The 25,006-nt window shown below is 42.4% G+C and overlaps 1 protein-coding gene across 4 annotated transcripts in view; it reads left to right on the top strand.

Moving 5' to 3' along the window:
* Positions 1 to 25,006, top strand: part of GNA14 (G protein subunit alpha 14) — a 217,136-nt gene that overhangs the window by 57,753 nt on the left and 134,377 nt on the right. The window contains exon 1 of one of the 4 annotated variants that reach the window (XM_010587497.3): positions 5,064 to 5,246. The exons of the other annotated variants lie outside the window; for them this stretch is intronic. The gene's annotated coding sequence lies outside the window, so the exon portion shown is untranslated. Of the gene's footprint in view, positions 1 to 5,063; positions 5,247 to 25,006 lie in introns of those variants that run through there. 4 annotated transcript variants of the gene reach the window in all.

The raw sequence follows: 25,006 nt of genomic DNA on the forward strand, positions 1-25,006 counted from the left end.
CATCTTCACAATCGTTGGTACGCTCGAGTCCATTGCTGCGGCCACTGTGTGTTTTGAGGTCCTTCCAACTTAAGGGGCTCATCTTCCAGCTCTTATATCAGACAATGTTTTGTTTCGATCCATAGGGCTTTCATTGCCTGATTTTTGGAAGTAGATTGCCAGGCCTTTCTTGCTAGTCTTCGTCTGGAAGCTCTGCTGAAACCTGTCCACCATGGATAAACCCACTGGTATTTGAAATACCAGTGCCCCATAGCTATAACATAATAGCAACACACATGCTACCACAGTACAATAAACTGACAGGTTGGTGATGCCCATAACTAATTCCCATGATTAGATTATCTGTTTTTTTTCTCAGATTAAATTATTTATCAAATGCGTGCTTGTATCTGGTACTGAGCCAGGCACAGTCCAGTCATGGGCTCTGTCTCAAGAGGCTTATAGTTCAGGAGGCACAATAAAACAAGAACATAAATTAATATAGCACAAGGCTATCAGTGACAAATACAGTAATAATACAATATGGGTGCTAAAAAAAGAAAGAAAAATTATTTCTAATGCAGAAAATTTATGGAAGAATTTGGGAAGGAGTTAATATTTGAGATTAGGATGGACAAGATTTAGCTCAGGATTCAGGAATGGCAAGCTGAAATGTCTTCAGAGGGCCAAGCAGGTAACCTAATGAGTAATTCAGGCTGGTGTAAGACTATAGGGAGTTGTGATGACTGGGGTAAACTGGAGGTTTGTCTTCTCTAAAGGGGTGATCACCACTCAGTCCAGTCCAAACGTTGTCACTTGGTAATGTAGACCCAAAATGGCTCCATCTTATGTTTCATGAAATCCACTTCATAGGTGAAATCTTCCAATTTTTGACAACTAATAAATACAAGCTAAGATCTCATAAGGGTAAACACACACACACAAATACACACACAGTTGTTAATCTACAACTGCTAACTTAAATAGTAGGGAATGGGTTCAAGTACCCCAGGCTGAGAGAGAAAAATACTGGACATGAACAAGAAACTCAAGTGGTTCCTGGAAAACTGGAGCACTAAGCTCCTGCGAAGCATTGTGGGCTATCTATTTGGAAAATGGGTCAAAGGACCTTGAATACCAGAACAGGAAGACTGAACTTACCTTCTGAGAATGGGGAGCCATCAAAGGTTTTTGAGCAAGGGAGTGGATTTATCAGATGGTAGAATACTCTAACCCCAAAACAAACCAAACCCGCTGCCATCAAGTTGATTCCGACTCATAGTGACCCTATAGGGCAGAGTAGAACTGCCCCATAGAGTTTCCAAGCAGTGCTTGGTGGATTCGAACTGCTGACCTTTGGTAAGCAGCCATAGCACTTAACCACTACGCCACCAGGGTTTCCCCCACTGTAAATGATGCATTAAACCAAACAGAACTAGGCACTATGCTACTGTATTGCATATAGACCTCTGTGCTACATGTTTTACATGAATTAAACCTTCTCACCCTAACAACCACAAAAATTTTGTTGTTCTTCTTGTTGTTAGGTGCTGTCAATTCCGACTCATAGCCACCCTGTGTACAACAGAATGAAACACTGCCCAGTCCTGTGCCATTGTCACAATTGCTGCTATGTTTGAGCTTATTGCAGCCACTGTGTCAGTCCATCTCATTGAGAGTCTTCTTTTTTGCTGACCCTCTGCTTTACCAAACATGATGTCCTTTTCCAGGGATTGGTCCTTCCTGATAACGTGTCCAAAGTACATGAGAAAAAGTCTTGCCATGTTCACTTCTAAGGAACATTCTGGCTGTATTTCTTCAAGACAGATGTGTTTGTTCTTCTGGTAGTCCGTGATATATTCAGTATTCTTTGCTTACGCCATAATTCGAAGGCATCAATTCTTCTTCAGGTGTCCTTATTCATTGTCCAGCTTTCACATGCAGATGAGATGATTGAGAACACTGAGGCTGGGGTCAGGCGCACCTTACACAGGAGAAAGTGGAGGCCTCAGTGAATCACCCAAGGTCATACATCTAGGAAGGGAGGGGCTGGATTTCATTCCAGGAACACTTCATTCCAAAGGCTGAATGCTCAGCACATCTGGTGTACACAAATGTAAAAGTTGAGAAATTTATTTTTTCTTTTAATCTAGTAACTGTATCTTCCTATAACTTCATACCAAATACTCAAAGACCCCGGAGCAAGGATGGGGCGTTGATTTCAGCCAGGAGGGCCTAATGTTAAGGAAGCAGTTTGATGCAGGAGGGAAGACACTGGCTTATGGAAAGGGCATGATCAACACAATTCTCCTGGGGAATGGTGGATGACTGTCCTGAAAACGCAGTGTTCCAGTGTGGTGTCTGCCTTCCTGGAGGGCAGAGCTCATCCCTTAGAGCACAGTGACGAAATAGAAGACAGTTCTAAGTCTTCCAAGGTTGTGACCTACATTTCCCTAGGTCTAGAAAAGAATCTCTCGCCTCAAAGCCAAGCCTGGCATATTGCCTATGCTTTTGACCTGTGGCAGTAGCAAGTTAAAAATATTTTAAAATAGCTGGTAATAGGAAACCTAGGGTTGAGAAGGGAGAGCGTTGACATGTTGCAGGGTTGTTAACCAATGTCATACAGTAATGTGTGTACTAACTGATGAGAAACTAGTTTGTTCTGCAAACCTTCATCTAAAGTTCAATACAAAAAAAACTGGAAAAAAATATTTAAGAACATGTTAATATGCACAGCATGTCATTCATCCTCCTTCGGATGCTTGCCTTCGTGGTTTTCCAAACTGAAAAGTAAGATAAGGTCTGCGATCCACTTTGGAGTCCCTGGTGGTACAAACGATTGACACACTCAGCTGCTAACCCAAAGGCTGGAGGTTTGAGTCCACTTAGAGACACCTCAGAAGAAAGGCCTTGTGATTTACTTCCAAAAAACTAGCCATTGAATACCCTATGGAACACAGCTCTACTCTGACACACATGGGGTCGTCGTGAGTCAGACTTGACTTGATGGCAGCTGGTTTAACTGGTTTAAGATCCACTTCAGTTCTAGAATTTCTTCTCTGAAAATGAGCTTATTATGGACGATATGTGTATTAACTTTGTATATAATCTTATTTTTTTAAATGTGTGTGACCTTTTCTTGTCCCATGGGCGAATGGATCTATAAAAGTTTATTTCCCTCACCCTGTGTGATGCCACATCCTAAAGCAGGAACTGGTTCATATTTTGGGACAGCTGTGAGTAGACTTGTGGGACCAAAAAACCAAAACCAAACTGGTTGCCGTCAGGACTCATAGCGACTCCATAGAGTAGAACTGCCCTGTAGGAGCAGCTGGTAGATTCGAACTGCTGACCTTTTGGTTAGCAGCTGAGCTCTTAACCATTGTGCCACTGGGGCTCTGACTTATGGGACAGTACAACCGAATACATGAAAGCAGGACAGTCATGGAAAATGTGAGACATCTGGTAACCCTATTTTGAAATTTTCTCAGGTGAGAAGCAATGTAAAATTGTACTACTGCGTATGTCTTTAGGTCGCCTTGGTTTTGTTGTGAACCTTTTCTATGTTCCCTCAACAATATGGACACACCTATTTCCTTCAGCAGAAAGCCTGAGCCTAGAAAATTTATTTTATAGGTAGAAACATAACAGGAGTTTTGCAAAGTTCGAAACTCAGATTGTTTTTTAGTGTTCACTCTGATAATAAAAATTTTGATCTTTGGCACTGGCTTCCTTATCCTTTTTTCTGGGAAGGAGCATTGATGTTACTCTTATTTAATAAAAGACATAGCTTGCAGAGCATCATTTGAAGAAGTCAAGTGCTTGGCAATAATTCAGGCAATAACTCTGGATGGCCATGCTTAATTAAAATCAAATGCCAGCCATCCAAGAGGTGGTGTCTTAGCAGGTGACTCTGACTATCAGTGTTGCTTTAGGTAACCATCAGTTTTCCTAGTGTGCGCTGACAAAGGTTATAAACTGAGGATAGAGGAAAAAGGCAATATTCAGCCTCCCTCACTGCCTTCTCCATCCTGAACGAACAAACATCCCCTCCCCTTTCAACAAACACACACTTACAAAAGCAGGGCTGACTCATGCTATGAAGTACAAGGATGCCTGAACCCCAAGATGATACACTGAACAAAGAGTGTTCTTTGCTCTTCCAGGAACCCTGGCTTCCTAATAAAAAGCTAGCTCACTCTGTTTTGCATGAATAAAATTTCTAGGTCAAAGTCAAATGAATTGACAATACTAATAGTTTGCTTAAGGCAGACACAGTCAAATAACTTTGCCCTCAAGAGGCTCAGGGAAATGAAGAGGGCTGGCCTATCAAGAAGTCAAAGTGTCCCCACAATTGATTATTTGCTCCGCAGGCCAGCAGGGTTTGCAAGAAATATACCTGTGAAAACGAAGGTCAGATTTTGGTAAACTGGTCCTGAAAGTTACTGACCCAGATTGACTCCTGGGGCACCAGAAGTTTCTGTATTTCTTTCTTGTTGTTGTTGTTATTAGTTGCCATGGAGCCAAATCTGACTTACGGCAACCCCACATGCTATGGAGTAGAACTGCTCCATAGCGTTTTCTTAGCTGTAATCTTAACAGAACAGCCTGTCAGGCCTATCTTCCGCTATACGTCTGGGTGGGTTCAAACTGCCAACCATTACATTCAAGCACAAACAGTTTGCGCCTAAAAAAAAAAAAAAATGCATTGGGTCTATATGAAATGGAATAAAAATAAATGCTAATGTCTAAAATAAAGCAACAGCTCTCCTCTTTAGCTCTGCAAGTTATTTTTTTAAACTTAATGTAACAATATTAGCTGGTCAGTGGAAAAAAGGAAGACCCTCAAAGGGATGGATTGACACAGTGGCTGCAACAACGGGCTTAACGCATAACAATGATTGTGAGGATGACTCAGGACGGGGCAGCGTTTCCTTCTGTTGCACATAGGGTCGCTATGAGTCAGAACCGACTCTATGGCACCTAACAGCAACAACAATGTGACAACCACACATTCCTTGAACCCAGACTGTGTGCAGGGTAGTCTCCCCCAGTGGTGAAGAAATAACTAAAGCATGATCCCTCTTTTGAAGAATTTAGTGTGATTATAATAGTTCAGAGCAACACAGTGAGCACTCAGTATGTATTTGTGGAACAGAGAAGCTGCCAGTTCTGTCTGGGGACGTCGGCAGGACTTCCTGGGGCTGAGGTGACCTCTGATTTGGATTTGGGCTTTGACAGGAGAAGGAGGACATCACCCGATAATGGTTAGCAACTTCTGTGCCATATGTGCTAAACTGTGGCTCAGACCTTCTACGATGAGTATATTTTCATGTTTCCTGACTCCTCTCTGTGCAGTCTTATCTGTGCTTTTCTATCCTCTGATTAAATGCTTTGATTAAACTGTCCATCTCTTCCCATCCTTTTGTTCATTCAGCCCTCAGACACTTAGTAAGCATCTGCTTGCCTGACTTCCTTGTTCCTGAGGAATGTGTTGGGCCAAACATAAAATTCCTACAGTTTACCTTATTCATTCTCCCATTAAGTTCAAGAAATCACCAAATCCTGCTTGCTACTTTGACGTCCTTCATTCATTTGAAATGCAGTGACGAACAACACAAAGCGTTTTGTCAGCTGAGTTCATTGATCGCATGTGGCTGACACTGGGTAACTTAGGCAAGGAAAGGAAATAACTGAAGCGATATGGGGGCTCACAGAGTTAAAGGAGAAGTTGAACAAACAAGTTGTGGAAAAGGTACTCGGGGATTCTGGGTTATTGTTGTTGTTAGTGGTTGTGGAGTCGATTCTGACTAATGTGTGCAGAGTAGAACTGCTCCATAGGGTTTTCAAGGCTGTGACCTTTTGGAAGCAGATTTCCAGGCCTGTCTTCCGAGGTGCCTCTGAGTGGGTTTGAACTGCCAGTCTTTCAGCTAATAGTAGAGTGCTTAACCGTTTGCACCACCCGGGGACTCCATAGTCCTGGAGTTAATGAGACATTTCTTTTAAGATGTATCTGCTCCAGTTGCTTTTGATTCTTATGTCCCTGATTTAAGAGGGGGAGAACCTGGCATAGCCTGAGTACCGTTCAATCCCTAGGTCAGAAGAAGGCTGGCTGCCTTGATTGTTAGTAGCACTAAGACTATGTGTAAAAGTAATAGAGATGCTAGTACCAGGAGAAGGGTATATGGATGCTGGGAAAGCAAAAACAGCAGAAATCTTCTATAGGCATACAAAGAAGGTAATACTACAGAATAGCAAATTGAATCTAGTAAGATAAAGTTTAAAGAGCTCCATTAGTCCAAGAGATAAATCTGAAATACTAAAATGGGGAAGATGTAGCAGGAGGACTTCAAGACTACTAGACCGTGAGAGAATAAACATCTCTTTGTTAAAGCCATCCACTTGTGGTATTTCGGTCATAGCAGCACTAGATAACTGAGACAAGGAGGTAGCCTGTGATAAATATCCCCAAAGTGGGGAGGATGAAGACCACGGTCTCAGTAGCTTAACAAAATAGAAGCCTATTTCTCATTCACATCATAATCCAAGTGGCGTGTGGTAATGGAAGCTGGGTTCCGTGTCTTGGATCATGTGGCCTCACCCTCCTCCAGATCTTTGCCGCCTCATTCAATCAAGGAAAAGGGAAAGAGTGAGGACCCTGCAGGGGGATATTTTCATGGATCAGGCCAGGCAGTCATGCACTTCACTTCTGCTCACGTTCTATGAACTAAAACTTATTTATGTGGCCACACCCACTGCAAGGAAGGCTGGGAAATGTAGTCTTGTTGCTCAGAAAAAGAGGAGACACAGACATTATCGAGCTCAAGTGCTTTCCCAAGGCCTCGCATTGTGGGCCCACAACTCTGGGGAAGGGAGATTAATTATTGACCCCCAGGAGGACTGAAGGAGGTAAACAGAAATCTCTGCCTTTGCCCTTTTTTTAAATCGTTAGTTCCAACCTCTTCACCTTCCTCCTTCCTGCTGTTTCTTTCTTCTTTCCTTCCCCTTCACAGGACTTAGCCATGTGCTGACTCTGACTTCCTGTCCCATGAGAATGGCTCTTCTTTTCCTGCCTCTCATTATATTATGATTATGTGACTATAGCTCTACCTAAAGAGTAGTTCATGGTCTGGTGGTTCATGGTCTGAATATGGTTTAAAGTCTTGGCAAGTTCAAGTGTGTGTGTGCACGCGTGCACTCCTCCAGTTAAACGTTGGATGATGGCCAGTAAAATTCCACATGTGTTTTTCTTGAAATATGAGAAGATCTGGCAACTCTGAGTCTGCATTCACATGGGCAAATAACAGAGAGAGTAGAGGGCTTGTACTTTACATATTGCCACAGTCCCTACCCCTCCCAATTGTCTTCTCAATGCTGAGACCTAGGGTCAGTTTCTATTTGTCATCACATTTGTACTGTTGTTTTTATCACAGTCTTCCCTCTTTATGATCTCTCCCTGATCCTTGCAGGCATTTGAGTTTGAGATCCTTGACTCTCCCTACTTCCACTTCAGCTAAAACAATGGCCGGGGTGGGGGATCGCTGGACTGGACACTATGTGAGTTGGGAGGTTGAAAAAAGGATGCCAGGATCTTCATTCCAGAGTGCAAGGGAAGCCAGGCTGGTTGCGTAGAGCATTGATCTTGAAACCTTGACTGTGTGCCCCATCAATAAAATTATGTTTGCATGTGCACCTCTTAAGGTAGAAGTGATAATTTTAAAATTATATGCATATATTACTAATATTTCCAGATGCAATATGCTCATTTTTAAGATCGTCTTTACAGATGGGTATAAATCCATATTCCAAAGAATCTTCATTATGACTTCGGATTTCTGAACCAACACTCTTTGGCAAATGTAGACTCTTAATGTTATCTTTAATTAGCGGTTTCTTGGCGTTTTTAAGCCTGTTGGACATTTTGTGAGAGATTTTTTTTGTTATTTTTGAACCCACCCCTGGTAGCCCCTCTGAGCTGCAGACTTTAATTTCCACCCTTCAAGTAGGTCTCCAGAGCCTCCATGGCACTGTGGTTAAGTGTTCTGCTGCTAACCAAAAGGTTGGCAGTTCAAACCCCCAAGCTGCTTCTTGGAAACTCTATGGGGCAGTTCTACTCTGCCTTATAGGGTCACTATAAGTAGGAATTGACTTGATGGTAGTGGGCTTTTTTTTGTTTTTTTTTTCCCTCAGGTCCCTGAGCCCTGGTGGTACAGTGGTTAAGAGCTATGGCTCCTAACCAAAAGGTCAGCAGTTCAAATCTACCGGCTGCTTCTTGGAAACCCTGTGGGACAGTTCTGCTCTTCCCTATAGTGCCCCTGAGTCTGAATCAATTTGATGGCAACAGGTTTGGTTTGGTTTGGTTTTGAAGCAGTATTCCTTTCACACAACGTGCTGGGAGGCATCCAACAGATGGGCCAAGTGAAAGGACTTGTGTCTGTCGAGATTGGTGAAACTGAAACTTTTTTAATAAAAATTAACCTAAATAGAATTCTGAACCTTCTTCCTGCAAGTTCATGGGGCGTCTCGTTTGCTTCGTGGGTGACCCATTTTGGCTCCATTGTGGGAGGCTGGGAGGCCAAGAGCCCAGCTACTCAAGGCATGGTGCCCAGGTCAGCAGCACAGGCATCACCTGGGAGCTTGATAGAAATGCGACTCTCAGGCCCCACCCCAGACCTACTAAAACAGAATCTGCATTTCAATGAGAGCCTCAGGCGATTTGCGTGCCCAGAAAAGGCTTAGAAGCACCAGTTTAAGAGGGCCTGATCCAGGATTTTTCTCCCCCCTTTGGTGGGGCTGAAACCCTGGTGGCATAGTGGTTAAGAGCTACTGGTGGCGTAGTGGTTAAGCTCGACAGCTGCTAACCCAAAACTGGCAGTTCGAAACCACCAGGCGCTCCTTGGAAACTCAATGGGGCAGTTCTGCTCTGTCCTATAGGGTCGCTCTGAGTCGGAATCGACTCAACTGGACGGCAGTGGGTTTCGTTTTGGTGGGTTTGATGCGGGCAGGAGGCATGCAGGGGAGACATGCTGGATTCTTATCATAACCTTGTAGACACTGGACCAGTAGCCGGGGTGTTCAGTGTCTGCCTGTACCCATGCTCAGAAGGGAGTCAGTTGAAGTTAAACAAAACTAATCTGAAAAGATTAAAAAAGTAAAAATCCCAGGATTACCCAACTCCCAACCCCTTACTCACAGAGAAAATAAAACAAAAACAAAATACCAAACAAAAGTTTACTGGAATTTCACGAACTTACATAGAAAACATTTATTTTGGAATCCTGAGTCCGAGAAGTCCAGATTCCTTGAATTGGGCTTTTTTTGTTTCCCATCTGCCTGCTATTTATCTGCCTGTTTAGCTGAAGCTCTGATGACACTGGTGCACATTTGATGCTTCCTTTTCCCTCTTGCTCGTTTTCTTTCCTCCAGGCCTAAACTCAGTCTGCCTCGCCTCTGTTTCCTGAGCAGATTCGTAAGACAGAGGCTTTGTTGTTTTTAATGTGTCTGGAGAATTCGGCCAATTAGAGGTGGGGTGAAGCTCTTGTGCATTTTCAGAGGCTCCTCGGCCTTGCCTCAGTGAGTGCTGCTGGGAAATCTCTGGACATCCTCTTGCATGCAACCTGACTGAAACAAATTTCAGGTACTTCTTGTTGTCGTTGTTAGCTGTCACCTAGTTGGTCCCAACTCACAGTGACCTCATGTACAACAGAACAAAATGCTGCCCAGTCCTGTGCCATCCCCGTGATCAGTTGTGGATCAGACCATTGTGATTTCATAAGGTTTTTATTAGCTAATTTTTTTTAGTAGATAGCCAGGCCTTTCTTCCTAGTCTGTTTTAGTCTGGACACCCTGCTGAAACCTGTTCAGCATCATAGCAACACGCCGGCCTCCCCTGACAGACAGGTGGTAACTACACATGATGTACATTGACTGAGAATTAAACCTGGGTCTCCTGCATCAAAAAAAAATTTTTTTTTTCTCCTGCATGGAAGGTGAGAATTCTACCACTGTGGTGAGATGAGTTCCTTTATGTGACCTTTTCCCTTGGTATTTTGGAAAATCGGCTTGAACGATTTTCCCCCCAAAGCCCTGAGGAGTTACCTTTGCCCTAGTTTTCTATCCCAGAAGGTTTGTTACTTTTGTCCAGGTTAATTGATATTTCCTGGGTAAGCTGTAAACAACTTGTGGTTTGATACTTTTTTTGTCTGGTCCTGGGCTACAGCCTGCCCTGTGATTAATATAGTCAATATAGTCAATAGACTGTGTAAATGAAGCGTCTGTAGCCTGCTATGCAAATAGAGTGTCTATGGCCTACCAAAATGGGATTGGTCAGTTTGTGGCACTGGTGGGAGGACCATCACTTGAAATTAATGAGCAGTTTGTTATAGATGCAGCCAATCCCACAGAGGTTTTTGAGACAGAAAGAAGCTGGAAGAGAAGCAGCAGGAAGAAGGAGAAGGAACAGAGAAGAGAGAAGAAGCAGAGAGAGAGAGAGAGAGAAGGCAAGGAACCTCCTAAAAGAGCTGTAACACAGGTCAAAGGCTGTAACACTGAAGACACAAGAGGCTTGGAAGGGGCCCAGAGACAAATCTGGTGGCAACAGACAGCAGGGCCAAAAGGAGCCTGTCCTCAGAGAAAATGAAGCCATGAGGAAAAATGATTGGAGGAACAATGGAAGGAGTTTATGGGCTTCAGGGAGCTGATGTAGTCAGAGGGGGAAAGAAACCAGGTGCCATGAGTCAGTTCCAACTCAAGGCAACCCCATGAGTGTCAGAGTAGAACTGTGCTCCATAGGGTTTTCAGTGGCTGATTTTTAGGAAATATATCATCAGGCCTTTCTTCTGAGGTGCTTCTCGGGGGGGGGGGGGCTTGAACTCCAATCTTTTGGTTAGCAACTGAGTGTGCTTACCGCTCAGAGGTGGAAAGTTCTAGGTGATGTCAAGGTCTGGGGGCCCAGACTTCCCCATTACCTCTTACTCTGTGAACCCAGCTTGACCTGTATTTATTTAAAGTGGCATAGGAGAGCTACCAACAGATGAAGCTGGGTGATGGGAGATTATAACAAGGATTGTGGAATACAAGGCTGTTTTCTTTAGAGAGTACATGTACTGTGAGTAGGTCCTAAAAATTCTGGAATTGGGCCAAACTGTGGGAACAGCAGCTCTGTGTCACTTGTCATTGAACTCACGGACCTGCCTCATCTTTGTTCATACAGCATTTCTTAAAAAAAAGGATCTGATTGCGTTGGACTTACCAATATCTAAACCAAAGTCTTTTGTACCAAATCTCCCCTGAAGGTAGACCTTCCTTGTGTCACGTCAATGCGTAGTTGTCAAAGACTAGAATCTGGATCCAGGGCAATCATTCGTGGCAGAAAATGTTTTACAGCACTTACTATGTGCGGGGCACTGTTCTGAATACTTGGCATTTATTATTAACTCGTGTTACCTTCACAACCAGTTCATCAAGTCGGTGCTATTATTATCTTCATTTTACATTTGAGGAAACTGAGGCACAGATAGGTCAAATAACTTGCTCACGTGTACATAGCTAAGAAATGGCAGAACTCAAAGTCTAAATCCAGAGCCTATGCCCTTAACCTCTTTGTGAGGCTGCCTCTGAAAAGAGCTGATCTCAAGCCTGCTTCTTAAAAGGTGGCAGCAGGCTTCTTGGTTTCCTCCCACAGTCTGTAACAGCCTAGTACATAACTAAGGCTTCAGGTGGTCCCTGTAACAGGCATCCTTCCCCTCTAATGGTCTCCCACAACTGACACAAAGCCTACGAGAAGTGCAGGTGGATCTAGTTGTCGGTAGGGTGCCTCTCCTAGTTTCCTAGTGCTGCTGTAACAGAAATACCACAAATGAGTGGTTTTAAAGGACAGAAATTTATTTTCTCACAGTTCTGGAGGCTACAAGTCCAAATCAGGGACTTGGCTGTGTTGATTCTTTCCCTGCTGGTAGCTGTAGGCATTCCTTGCCTCCTTGGCTTGTGGACAATCTTTATATGGTGTCTGTCTTCCCTCTGTCTTGCCTCTGTGTCTAATCTGCTCTTTTTATAACTCAGAAGTGAGTAGGTTTAGGACCCACCCTTCACTGGTATGGCCTCAAGCAACTGATTGATAATATTATATCAGATTGCGCTATGGAAGATGATTACATTATACTAGATTACATTATGGAAGGTAATCCAATCTACCCATTGCCAACTGATTCAGTCATGATTAAATATAGCAGTTTATGACCAAGATTTTAAATACATATTTTGGGGGGACCCAATTCAATCCATAATAGTGACCACATATTTTATCATTCTAACTGAAACAACTTTGAGAGTAAAGGCATGCACTATTAATAGCTACGCTAGCACAAAAGGCACAAGCTATGATTGTCCCAGGCAAACTAAGACATACAGGCTCCCCGGTTATATGTTACATATTAAGTGAGGATTGAAGGAAGTGTCAAGTTGACCCATAATATTTCCAACCGCCTAAAATTGCCTGAGGAAGGCAAAAGTTCCAAAAGGCCTCGTTCATAATAGGCACTTAATAGATTTTGAATGAATAGATGACTGAATTGCAGCGTGTCCCAAAGAGGTGTGTGGAGAAGGAGGGCAATGAATCCCTGGGAGCAAGGAGGGAACATAACTGGAAAGTACCAGCAGTCGCTCTTGGCAGTAATTACTCTCCAAGCACTTCACAGTTGAACAAGTTAGTACTTGCCATTGACTTAGAGAAATCAGTGAAAAGACCCAAAGGAAGCTTGGGAAATCGAGCCCATTTTTGCATCTCTTAGGGCGACAGTCATATATTTGGGGGAGAACTTGGTGTACAGTCATCATTTCCTGACACAGAAAGCAACCTTAAATGATTGAAGGAGGGATAATAGGCCTTTGAAAAGCCCAAGAGAAGGGGCTGCAGACATCAAGATTTTCTTTGCATTTGCAAAGCTAACAGCACTTTCCAAAACTAGAGAAACTTGATTCTTGGGGAATTGAAAGAATGTGTCCCTGAGGTCACCAAGCAGTTGTGAAATCAGAACCAGTACCAACTTGATCACAGAATTGGTCACCGGTCCCAGATCTTTGTCCTTGTCTGTTATGGGGGAGGGCAGGATTGGGGTGCCCCCTCTTCCTGGAGCTTCTGATCCCAGTGGCATTTGGGTTTGGGAGAATGGTTGAGGTACTTGAGAGTGAGGGAGTTGTTCCTGTTGACACAAAGTATCCTCGCCTGAAGACAGTTGTCAGTTTCACCTGCCCTGTTTCTTCTCATTCAGTTGTCGCTGCCCTTACAGTAAAGACCCTTCATTTGTCCAGAGCACCTAAAAGCCAACCACGTGGTCTTGTATACCAGCTTTATAGGAGTGGCGCAGGATAGGATCGGTACTCTGAATCTCAGAGTGAGCTCAGCTAGAGAGCCTTTTCATCCCATCTCATGCACCTCGCTCCCAGTCTCCAGACTGGTACCCAGAGCACTGGGCAGAGGCGGTGGCCCAGCAGTTGCCCAGCACCCAATAGCTTGAGCTAGAGACTACACAGCCTTCTTCAGGCCCAGATGCTGTGTTTTGGACGAGGGCAGTTCAAAAGGATTTATCGTTTATGAAAACTATGGATCTCTAGGTTTTTTTTTTAATATATAATTTTTATTCTGCTTTAAGTGAAAGTTTACAAATCAAGTCAGTCTCTCACATAAAAACTTATATACACCTTGCTATATACTCCCAATTACTCTCCCCCTACTAAGACAGCATGCTCTCTCCCTCCACTCTCTCTTTTCGTGTCCATTTCGCCAGCTTCTAACCCCCTCTACCCTCTCATCTCCCCTCCAGGCAGGAGATGCCAACATAGTCTCAAGTGTCCACCTGATCCAAGAAGCTCACTCCTCACCAGCATCCTTCTCCAACCCATTGTCCAGTCCAATCTATGTCTGAAGAGTTGGCTTCGGGAATCGTTCCTGTCCTGGGGCAACAGAAGGTCTAGGGGCCATGCCACCGGGGTCCTTCCAGTCTCAGTCAGACCATTGTCTGGTCTTTTTATGAGAATTTGGGGTCTGCATCCCACTGCTCTCCTGCTCCCTCAGGGGATCTCTGTTGTATTCCCTGTCAGGACAGTCATCAGTTGTAGCCGGGCACCATCTAGTTCTTCTGGTCTCAGGATGATGTAGACTCTGGTTCATGTGGCCTTTTCTGTCTCTTGGGCTTGTAATTACCTTGTGTCTTTGGTGTTCTTCATTCTCCTTTACTCCAGATGAGTTGAGACCAATTGATGCATCTTAGATGGCTGCTTGCTAGCATTTAAGACCCCAGACACCACTCTTCAAAGTGGGATGCAGAATGTTTTCTTAATAGATTTTATTATGCCAGTTGACTTAGATGTCCCCTGAAATCATGGTCGCCAAACCCCTGCCCCTGGTACACTGGCCTTCGAAGCTTTCAGTTTATTCAGGAAACTTCTTTGCTTTTGGTTTAGTCCAATTGTGCTCACCTCCCCTGTATTGTGTTGTCTTTCCCTTTACCTAAAGTAGTTCTTATCTACGATCTAATTAGTGAATACCCCTTTCCCACCCTCCTTCCCTTCCTCCTCTTGTAACCACAAAAGAATGTTTTCTTCTCAGTTTAAAGTATTTCTTAAGTTCTTATAATAGTGGTCTTATACAATATTTGTCCTTTTGCAGTTGACTAATTTCACTCAGCATAATGCCTTCCAGTTTCCTCCATGTTATGAAACGTTTCACAGATTCCTCACTGTTCTTTATCGATGCGTAGTATTCCATGGTGTGAATATACCATAATTTATTTATCCATTCATCCGTTGATGGGCACCTTGGTTGCTTCCATGTTTTTGCTATTGTAAACAGTGCTGCAATAAACATGGTTGTGCATGTATCTGTTCGTGTAAAGGCTCTTATTTCTCTAGGATATATTCCGAGGAGTGGGATTGCTGGATGGTATGGTAGTTCTATTTCTAGCTTTTTAAGGAAGTGCCAAATCGATTTCCAAAGTGGTTGTACCTTTTGGCATTCCCACCAGCAGTGTAGAAGTGTTCCAATCTCTCCACAGCCTCTCCAACATTTATTTTTTTGTGTTTTTTGGATTAATGCCAGCCTTGTTGGCGTGAGATGAAATCTCATTGTAGTTTTGATCTGCATTTCTCTGATGGCTAATGATAGTGAACATTTTCTCATGTATCTGTTAGCTACCTGAATGTCTTCTTTAGTGAAGTATCTATTCATATCTTTTGCCCATTTTTTAATTGGGTTATTTGTCTTTTTGTAGTTGAGTTTTTGCAGTATCGTGTAGATTTTAGAGATCAGGTGCTGATCGGAAATGTCATAGCCAAAACCTTTTTCCCAGCCTGTAGGTAGTCTTTTTACTCTTTTGGTGAAGTCTTTGGATGACCTATGTTTTTTTTTTTAAGAGTATTTTAGGTGAATTTGCTCTCTGCCCCTCTCACTCAACTGGTCCATTCCCTTTCCAGATAATGAATTCCTGTTCAAAGCTATTTCTTTATAAGGATGTAATTTGTGCAGAGACGAGGTGCTTGAGGGTTCCAACTGAACTGCAATGTGGAAAATATTATATGAGGATAAGATATGACGTTGAGATGAGCATTGGAAGAACAGTGAGTGTTTAAGCTGAGGATATATATATATTTGAATGAAAATATTTTCTTTATCCTCCAACTTTTTTACTTTTATAAGTTATCAACTCTGCGGCGGTGGTTTTTGTTTTTTTAACCTATATCTTAAGATTGTACCAAAAATGTGACCAAACTTGTTCTTTTCAAAGTATAGATGGATATTTTGCGCCGCTGTGCTCACTCCAACAGTTGAGTCATGCTGGAAGCACAATGTGGATCAAGTTCTAAACAAGTTTTTCAAGCGATCTAAAGCTGCCATTGACCCTAGACATAATACAGTTCTCTAGAGTTATGTGGGAGACCAAAATCACAGAGCCGCTGCTGGACAGGCCCAGTGGTACTCAGATAAAAGTGAGACGAGTCTTAGTCTTTTGAACTTTAGATGAAGGTTTATGGAACAAACTAGCTTTTCATTGAACAGTTCGTACACGTATCATTTTATGACATTGGTTAACAACCCCATGACTTGTCAACACTCCCTTCTTGACCCTGGGTTCCCTATTACCAGTTTTCCTGTCCCCTCCTGCCGTCTAGTCTTTTCCCCTGGGCTGGTGTGTCCTTTAGGCTCGTTTTGTTTTATGGGCCTGTGTAATCTTTGGATAAAGGGTGAACATCAGGCGTGACTTCATTACTGAGCTAAAGCTTCATTACTGTCTAGGGGCACAAGTCTTAATCTTGTTATGAGGAGCATTCGTGGTTTCACTCCATCATCCTTGACCTCCTGTCTCTGGGCTCAGCTGCTGAACATCCTCATACTACAGTCATACCAAGTTTTAATGGTGAGAGAGGAAGATTTACAATATCTTTGTTTATTTCCCTCAAAACACGAATCCCTGGAGAAGAAGAGTTTAGAGATCATTTGATGAGGAAAAACAAGTCTGTTGCAGAGTTTCCATTTGGATGCTGGGATCTGCCAGAGACTGAGTTCACTGTCAAAACAGCACCTGGGAGCCCTGGTGTTGCAACTAGCATTTCCAGAGCATCTCTTTCAAAATATTTTTCTGTGTTCCTACTTTTGGATTCTACAGAACCCTTTGAAAGTGGTCAGTAAATAGATGGATTCTCAGCGTGTTTAATTTATAGATAAAAAAAAGTCTAAGGAGGCTGTGGCAAAAAGATTTCATTTGTGTTCATGGAAAATTTGCTCCCTCTTGAAAGCCCCTTTGGCAAATGAAGTCTTGTTAACCGATGGGCGCTTTCGAGGGAGGGGTACTTGCCCCTGGAGGATGGTTGGACCTGTGTATTTTTGAAAGCACCTTGACGTGAATCCACCAAGAGGCTCGAGTCTACAAGATCCACTCATTAAATGTGTAAAGAGTTAGTGCGACCACACTAACTGAAATCGTGGAGCTTTGAGTCCACCCAAAGGTGCCTCTGAAGAAAGACTTGGTGATCTACTTCCAAAAAATCAGTCACTGAAAACTCTGTGGAGCACAGTTCTCCTCTTACGTAGATGAGGTCACCACGAGTTGGAGCTGACTTGATGGCAGCTGTTTCCGGTTTAGATGAATGAGAAGCTAAGGCCAACGTCACTGTTTTGTTATTAAACTGACAAAATTTGGCAAAGCTCTGAACTTTTATTTAGGGGAAAAGGGGATTTATCTGTAATTCTTTCTTTGAAGTGTAGGGTTGTTTCTTAAGAAAGTATGAGACAGATGCTTCTTTTTCCCCTAAAGAAGTAAGTTCAAATGTATCCAAGTTTGTACAACCTCGTAATAAGTAAAATGGGTTCTTCCATGATTTCAATTTAAGATGAGGAATTTTTAACTCATCAGCCTGTGGATCTGCACATTAGCAAGTGCCTCGGTGTCTAGCCTAAAACCCGTACTTCCCAACTGTTTGCAGAAGGAGTAGGAACATAACTGTTCCAGAGGATATTTCTAGGTGATTTATTAATTTCTGTGCATATACCTACCACTGCATTATGGGAGATTCTAGAGTTCAGCAAGAAAGAGGCACATGTTCCTGAGATATTTGCTGATAAGGTGGGGTTCAGATGTTTGACATTTTTATGTAGCAGATCAGGTCATGTTTTAATAATGTCAGTTTACTCTGAAAAACAGTAACTGTGTTTCTCAGGATGGTCGTAAATTGGGGAGGGTTTATAGAGTTCATTCAGCCTTTTTGTTACTGAATTGTTGTTGGATGGAGTCATGGAGAATACAGCATCTCCAATAAAAGTTTGAGGACCGATAGTAAGTTTCTACCCTGTGGAGAAAGTAAGAAATCACCATCTGGACAAGTTAATTGAGACCATGATACAAGGAATGTGGAGGGAAAGGTTGAAACGCTGACCTCTAGGCCTACCTACTGGCACTGTAACACCATGTAAACTAATCTTTTACAAAGCTACACAAATGCATAAGTTAGAAATAGTCAGTAGTAGTCTCCTTAAATATTGTTAAATGAGGATGTTGTTCTGTGAAAATAGGCTCTTCCTCAATGTGTCTTCTACCTTTTTAAATAGAAAAATAAAAGGAACCATAAGCATTTATGCTTTCAAATTTCAAAAGGGGAGTAAAGTATCTTATATTTTTTAAAACTCTGATAATTTAAACTTGAAAGAAATTCAGGATATTATCATCAGCTAAAATTTATATATACATATGTATATATAATATGTATATATAATACATATGTATATAATACATGTATTATATGTATTAAATACAAAATTAAGTACTGTTTTTTTTATATTTCAAGTTGGCTAAAATCCAAATTTCTGAACTTCAAGTTCAATGATGTGAACACTAGACATTGCTTCCTTCTAGAATATGGGTATATCCTATTGAGATAACAAGGAACCCCTGTGGTGCAGTGGATAAGCACTCGGCTGCTACCCGGAAAGATCGGTGGTTTGAACCAACCAGCAGCTCTGCTGCAAAAAGGACCTGATGATGTGCTCCCATAAAGATTTCAGCCTTGGAAAACCCTAGGGGACAGTTCTATTTTGTCCTGTAGGGTCGCTATGAGTCGACTCAATGGCACACAACAAAATTGAGATAACAAAGTTGCCTAAGTTTCCATATGAAAAAATTTACATTATACATATACATATTTTTTCCCCCCAAAAGTAGCAGTCATAATTATTTGGTTATGAGCTTGACTGCTAACAACAATCCATTGCACTAATATTTCAACACCATGGACAGCACCACCTGAGTTGCTTGCCCCTCCCCAAATTTTGGTCTTGGCATCCCTGGTCTGACAAGGGAGTTTAGGGTCACTATGAGTTGGAATAGACTTGATGGAAATGGGTTCTTACATGGGAGGCCCTGGTGGGTGTGATGTGGCTGCTAACCAAAAAGTTGGCCATTGAAATCTACCAGCCACTCCTTGGAAATCCTATGGGGCAGTTCTACTCTGTCCTCTAGGGTTGCTATGGAATCAACTCTGTGGCAGTGGATTTTTTGTTTTTTTACTAGTTTATATTCAATGGCAACTTGTTCTTTGTATTTCCTGCAAGTCTTCTTTGCTGAGCTGATAGTGCATTTCATCCTGATTCCTGTCTTCCCTGAGGTGGCACTAGTAGCATGGCAACCCAAACTTTGCCCCAACTTCTAGTCTAATAACTACAGAGAAATGGACAGAGGTTAAAAAAACAAAGAATGGTGCCACAGATTGAATTTAGTCCCCCCAAAATATGTGTCAACTTGGTTAGGCCATGATTCCCAGTATTGTGTGGTTGTCCTCCATTTTGTGATTTCTGTATGTGCTATAAATCATAATCTCTGCCTGTGGCTAAAGAGGATTAGGGTGGGATGTAACACCCTTGCTCAGGTCACATCCCTGATCCAACGTAAAGGGAGTTTCCCTGGTGTGTGGCCTGCACCGCCTTTTATCTTACAAGAGATAAAAAGAAAGGGAGGCAAGCAGAGATTTGGGGAAGTCGCACCACCAAGAAAGCAGTGCCAGGAGCAGAGCACGTTCTTTGGACCCAGGGCTTCTGTGCCTGAGAAGCTCCTCGACCAGGGGAAGATTGATGACAAGGACCTTCTTCTAGGCCTGACAGAGAAAGCCATCGCCTGGAGCTGACACCCTGAATTTGGACTTAGCGTACTAGGCTGTGAGAAAATAAATTTCTCTTTGTTGAAGCCATCCACTTGTATTTCTGTTATAGTAGCACTGGATGACTAAGACAGATGGTGCCTAGGTTGTGCCAGAGTCTTTGTTATTTTTGGCCACTAACTGTGTTTGAAATGTTATGGTTCTTGACATGATCTTTAGCATCCTAGGCCCTCCTTAGATGTTTTGATGAAAGCCACCTCCCCCCTCCCCCCACCCACCATTCTACTGCTCACTCCTTGCCTTCCTTCATTCCTCCATCACTCCATCACAGAGCCTTCAGATGCCCTGGAAAAATGGTGCCATTTTATTTATACTCAGTCCTTTGACCAAAGGTTGATTATATCCCAATGGAAGCTGAAGCCTAGATCTTCACTCTTAATGCTCCCCTGTCCTACAACCCCAATGTCCCTTTTACAGGAAAATTAAACTTAGATTGCACCTTGGAGCTGTTAAGGTTTGGGAAAAGTAATTTTCAAACGGAGTGTTAAAGTGACCTATAATCTAATTTGAGCTGAAATAGCGGCACTAAATATTTATTTAGCACTAACAGTGTGTTGCTGGCTTATTATTCATGGCTTGTACCTGTAATTCCTAATCACCTAGTTCTACAGACCTGTGCTCATCTACCTTCAATACTATCTTAATGGAGCCACTGATGGAATATTTAGTAAATTTTTGTAGCAGCTCATTAAATTATGACCCCAGAGCATTCAGGAGCATCCCGTGTTCACCTTTCTAATAGCATCTGGCCTGACTTCCTTTTAAAATGTGCAGAGCCCCGAGGAGATACACAGACAGCAGGTTTTTGCAGGATTTTCAAGGCAGTCTAATTATTGCTTTAAAATACTGAATTTCTCTGATAGACCCCGTTACCTTGGCTAATTCAAACTAATTCCAATTTGATTTTTTTTATTTGTAGGTAGTGAATTTCAGTAGAAATTAACAATAATTAGAAAACTATAGACTGTGATTCTGCTGTAAACATTTTTAAAAACCATGGCTCACAGGCCATACATCAGTTTATTGCATATTGAAACAAAGCTGCCTCTTCTAAGATGTCTTTTGGGGCCGATTAAAATTAGTTCCTCATTACGTATTTGTAGAACTACATGGTTGTATATTTTCTTTCATTTTATGAAGGGAAGAAAGAGAGACACGTCAAAAGTTAGGACTGATACCAGTAAGGGGAAGATGTCAGATTGGTCTGGATGATATTTTGGAGATTATTTCCCAGTCTGAATACTTTCACTGACACGTATGATCCATCCTCCCTTCAGATTGGTGTGTTGGTTTTTTTCTTTTGATACTTTTTTCTTACGAAAATCTCTTGTTGTCACTGTCATCATTCCTTTTTCAATTCCTTAAAACTTTGCTGGCCAAAAAATCACTTGCTGCCAATTGAGGACTAACTTGTAGCTTTCAGTATGACTTTCCTCTTCTGCTTAACTTACAAAGTTTCCATGGGCTGCCTGTTCACACTGCTCAGGGCTTGCCCTAAGCCCTTTGGTCCCAGCCACTTCTCTCTATTGATTGCCCTGTGGTGTTGTTGGAATACCAGCATCTACACAGCGTAATACACTTGAAATAAAAACACAGATCCCCTCTTGGGAATTGCATTATAGGAGAGACTGAGCCCTGGCAACTAAATTGGACTTTGGAAGAAAATTGACTAAAGTTAAATGCTAGTACTACCACCATGCAGTGGTATACGATTATGGCCCATTTTTTGAACCTCAACTTTCTCATCTATAAAATAAGGTTATACTTGCTTCTTAGAATAAGGTGCACCTTGATGACTAAACGCCTCATACCCATGTGAAAGCTGTACAGTGGAAAAAAGAAAACACAAAAAGAATTGATGCCTTTGAATTGTGGTTTTGGCTAAGAATATTGACTATTAGCCTGGGCTGCCAGAAGAACGAACAAATCAGCCTTAGAAGAAATAAAACCAAAATGCTCCTTAGAAGCATTGGCTGGAAATAGAACCCAGGTCTCCTGGATCTATGCATTTCCCTTGCCACCTGTGCTGTCTTAGGAGCCTAAGTGCCAATGACCTCTATGCTGTAATGCTAACAGGACTGTGTTTCCCTTGGCCTCTCTATTCCTTACCACCCAATTGCCAGGGTCAAGGAAAGTGCGTGCCTGAAACATATTTCAGAGTGTACTGATAGCAAGAGTAAGTTCAAGCCATTTTCTGCAGGGAAGCATTTGAAATTTTTCTCTCCCATTAACAACAATAACAACAACAACAACAACAAAAAAAACGAGAGAGAGAGAGACCAAAGAGATACATGAGACTGGCTATTCAGCTTAAAATGCATTTGGGACAGTAGAGCCCTTTAATGGTATAAGGGAATGAGCTTGTGGGACTTGGGTTTCTCAGCAGGGCTCAGCTAAATAGAAGGCCCTTTCTCTCTGCCTGGGTATTGGCAAAACTTGTCTGATTTTGGGTTCCACCTGGAAATATCAGGTAGCAGAGAATCCTGCTTATCTCAGGAGTGGTATGACATCTTCTTTGCAAATGGAATCCTATTAGGGTTTTCCGAAGTATAACTTTGATGTCTAAACTGCATTTTTGCTCCTTCTGCTAGGTCAAAACCAACCACCGTTGAGTCAATTCTGACTCATAGTGACCCCATAGGGTTTCCAAGGCTGTAAATCTCTACAGGAACAGACTGCCACATCTTTCTCCTGAGAAGCCGCTGGTCGTTTTGAACCGCAGACCTTTTGGTTAGCAGTCGATTGCTTTAACTGCTGTGCCACCAGGGTTCCCCTAGGCCAGCCAGTGGAGATTGGCTGAGGGCAGCAGTGCTTTCTTAGCACCCTGCTCCTCAGCGCCGTGAAGGGTAAGCGGGGACAGATCCTGACGACTTCACCCCCATGTCCCAGGAAAGTACAGTGTTCCCTCCTCAGGATGACTGTTGCGGGGAGCTCTGCCCATCCCGACCGTCCTATCCAATACACACAGCTTTGTCAGGTCCTCATTTGTGCTTCTGAAACAAAAGCTTGGTCTAGCCTGTATACTTTCTTTTAAAAAAAAATTATTGTGATAATATATGTCTATGTACATACACACACACACACGTGTATCTCGGCCGGGGGAGGGAGTGGGAAGGGAGCCATTGGTGGTTTGGTGGTAGAATTCTTGCCTTTCATGAAGGAGCCTGGAGTTCAATCCCTGGCCAATAGACCTCATTTGCAGCCACCATCCCTCCATCGGTGGAGACTTCTGTGCTGCTCTGATGCTGAACAGGTTTCAGTGGAGCTTCCAGACTAAGGTGGACTAGGAAAAAAGGCTTGCAGATCTACTTCCAAAAACCAGCCAGTGAAAGCCCTATGGATCACAGTAGTCTGATCCACGACCGATCATGGCGATGGTGCAGGACTGGGCAACATTTTGTTCCGTTGTGCATGAGGCCGCCATGAGTCAAGGACCTATTTGATGGCAGCTAACAACTATTTATCTGTCTTTATCTATCTGTCTATCATAAAATTTGACATTTTAATCATTTTTGGGTATACAATTCAGTGACATTGATTGCATTCACAGTGTTGTGCAACAACCACCAGTATCCATTTCCAAAAACTTTTTCAGACCCCAAGCAGAAACCCAGTACCTATTAAGCGGTTTTTTTTTTCCCTTGTATACTTTTTTACGTGAGTTAACTGCATCTTAGGAGCCCTGGTGCCTCAGTGGTGAAAGTGGTTTGAACCTACCAGCTGCTGTTCAGGAGAAAGATTTGGCAGCCTGCTTCCATAAAGATTTATAGCCTTGCAAACCCTATGGGCAGTTCTACTCTGTCCTGTAGGGTCGAGATGAGTCAGAATCAACTCTGCGGCAATGGGTTTGGGAACTCCACCTTATGTTTTTTAATCAAGAATTTGAGTGATGCTAGGGATTTGGGAACTTGTGCTGAAGTTGAGGATAGAGTGATAAACAAGAAACACAATTCCCTTCCCTCAGAGAGCCTACAGTCCAGCATTCCTTCTTCCTCATACCTTCTTCCTTCGATTACTGAGAATCTTTCAGTCTGAAAATATGAAAGTCAGTGAATTCCAGTTTAGACCAAGACACGGTGAAGGTCATCACAAACCTTTGCTGGCCATAGTTTGAATACTTTTCCTTTGGAAACTGCCACATAAAGCATATTTTTAAAAATATGTGGGGGAAAAATGATGACCAGTCAGAACTAAATGTAATTGTTTCTAGCGTTCAACTCGTCTTGCATGCTCTGATTCATAATGAGAAGTAATTAATAATTCAGATGACCTCCTGGAAGAATGTTAAAATTTGTTCTTTATTAGGAGTTCACAACAGAGGAGTCTTATAAAGGTCACGATTCTCCTTTATGGCTGTAGACAGGTTATGCAAAAACTGGGGACATGAACCAGGTGAGCTAAAATTTGCATTTTTGTAAATATGGAAATTGAAAATTGGAAAGGGCAAAATAATCCTGCTTCCTAAAAAAGACGAGCTAAAATGCAAATACAGGAGCATTGCATTTCACATAAATGTTACTTCTGGATTTGCATAACAAATTTAGGTCTGTGATGCCCTTCCAGTGCTGATTTTTTGGGCAGGAACATCTCCAACTAATAAATACATAGAATGTTTGAGAACAAACACCTGACCCAGGCACATGACCTCAAGGTGATTCCAAGGGCAGTATTTATTGGGAAAACAGGCAGTACTTTAGAGCCCTGGATGTAAGGTAAATACAAGCAATTAAAAAAAATTAATACAGCCCTTGAGACTACTGCAGCCCACTGTCTCAAGATTCAAATTTGGAGCACAGTTGAAAAGCAGCGAGATATACTAGTTAGTTCATTAGTTATTAGTTCATTGTAAATGAACATTGCCAGGTTCCAAAATGAATTCTGTTCTGAGATCAAGGAGGATTTCATTTTTAAAAGGGTGGGAGTAGATTACACCTCCAAATAGTATAGTATTTAAGACTCTTGGACTTCAGTTGTGGCATCGTTCCTGTTGATAGTAGTTAAAACTTAGAATATTTAGTGGATGTTTTGAAGCCTTCCAAGCTTTTCCAGGCTGGACTTATTTATTTTACTGTTTACTTAATAAAGATGAAATATTTTCATACATTGCTGATGGGAGAGGAAATTGACATGCTCAGTCTCTTAGGGTAGTTTGGTGGCATCTATCAAAACTGAAAAAGCACAGGAAATTCCATGACTTCATGTCTCCCTTTGAGAAACACTCCCCATGTATACAAGAATACATGTATAACTGGATTTCTCAACCTTGGCGCTATTTGATATTTTGAGCGAGACACTTTTTTGTTGGGGAGAAGGGGCTGTTCTGTGCCCT

This window comes from Loxodonta africana, chromosome 9, assembly GCF_030014295.1.
Source record: "Loxodonta africana isolate mLoxAfr1 chromosome 9, mLoxAfr1.hap2, whole genome shotgun sequence".
Classification (NCBI taxonomy): Eukaryota; Metazoa; Chordata; class Mammalia; order Proboscidea; family Elephantidae; genus Loxodonta; species Loxodonta africana.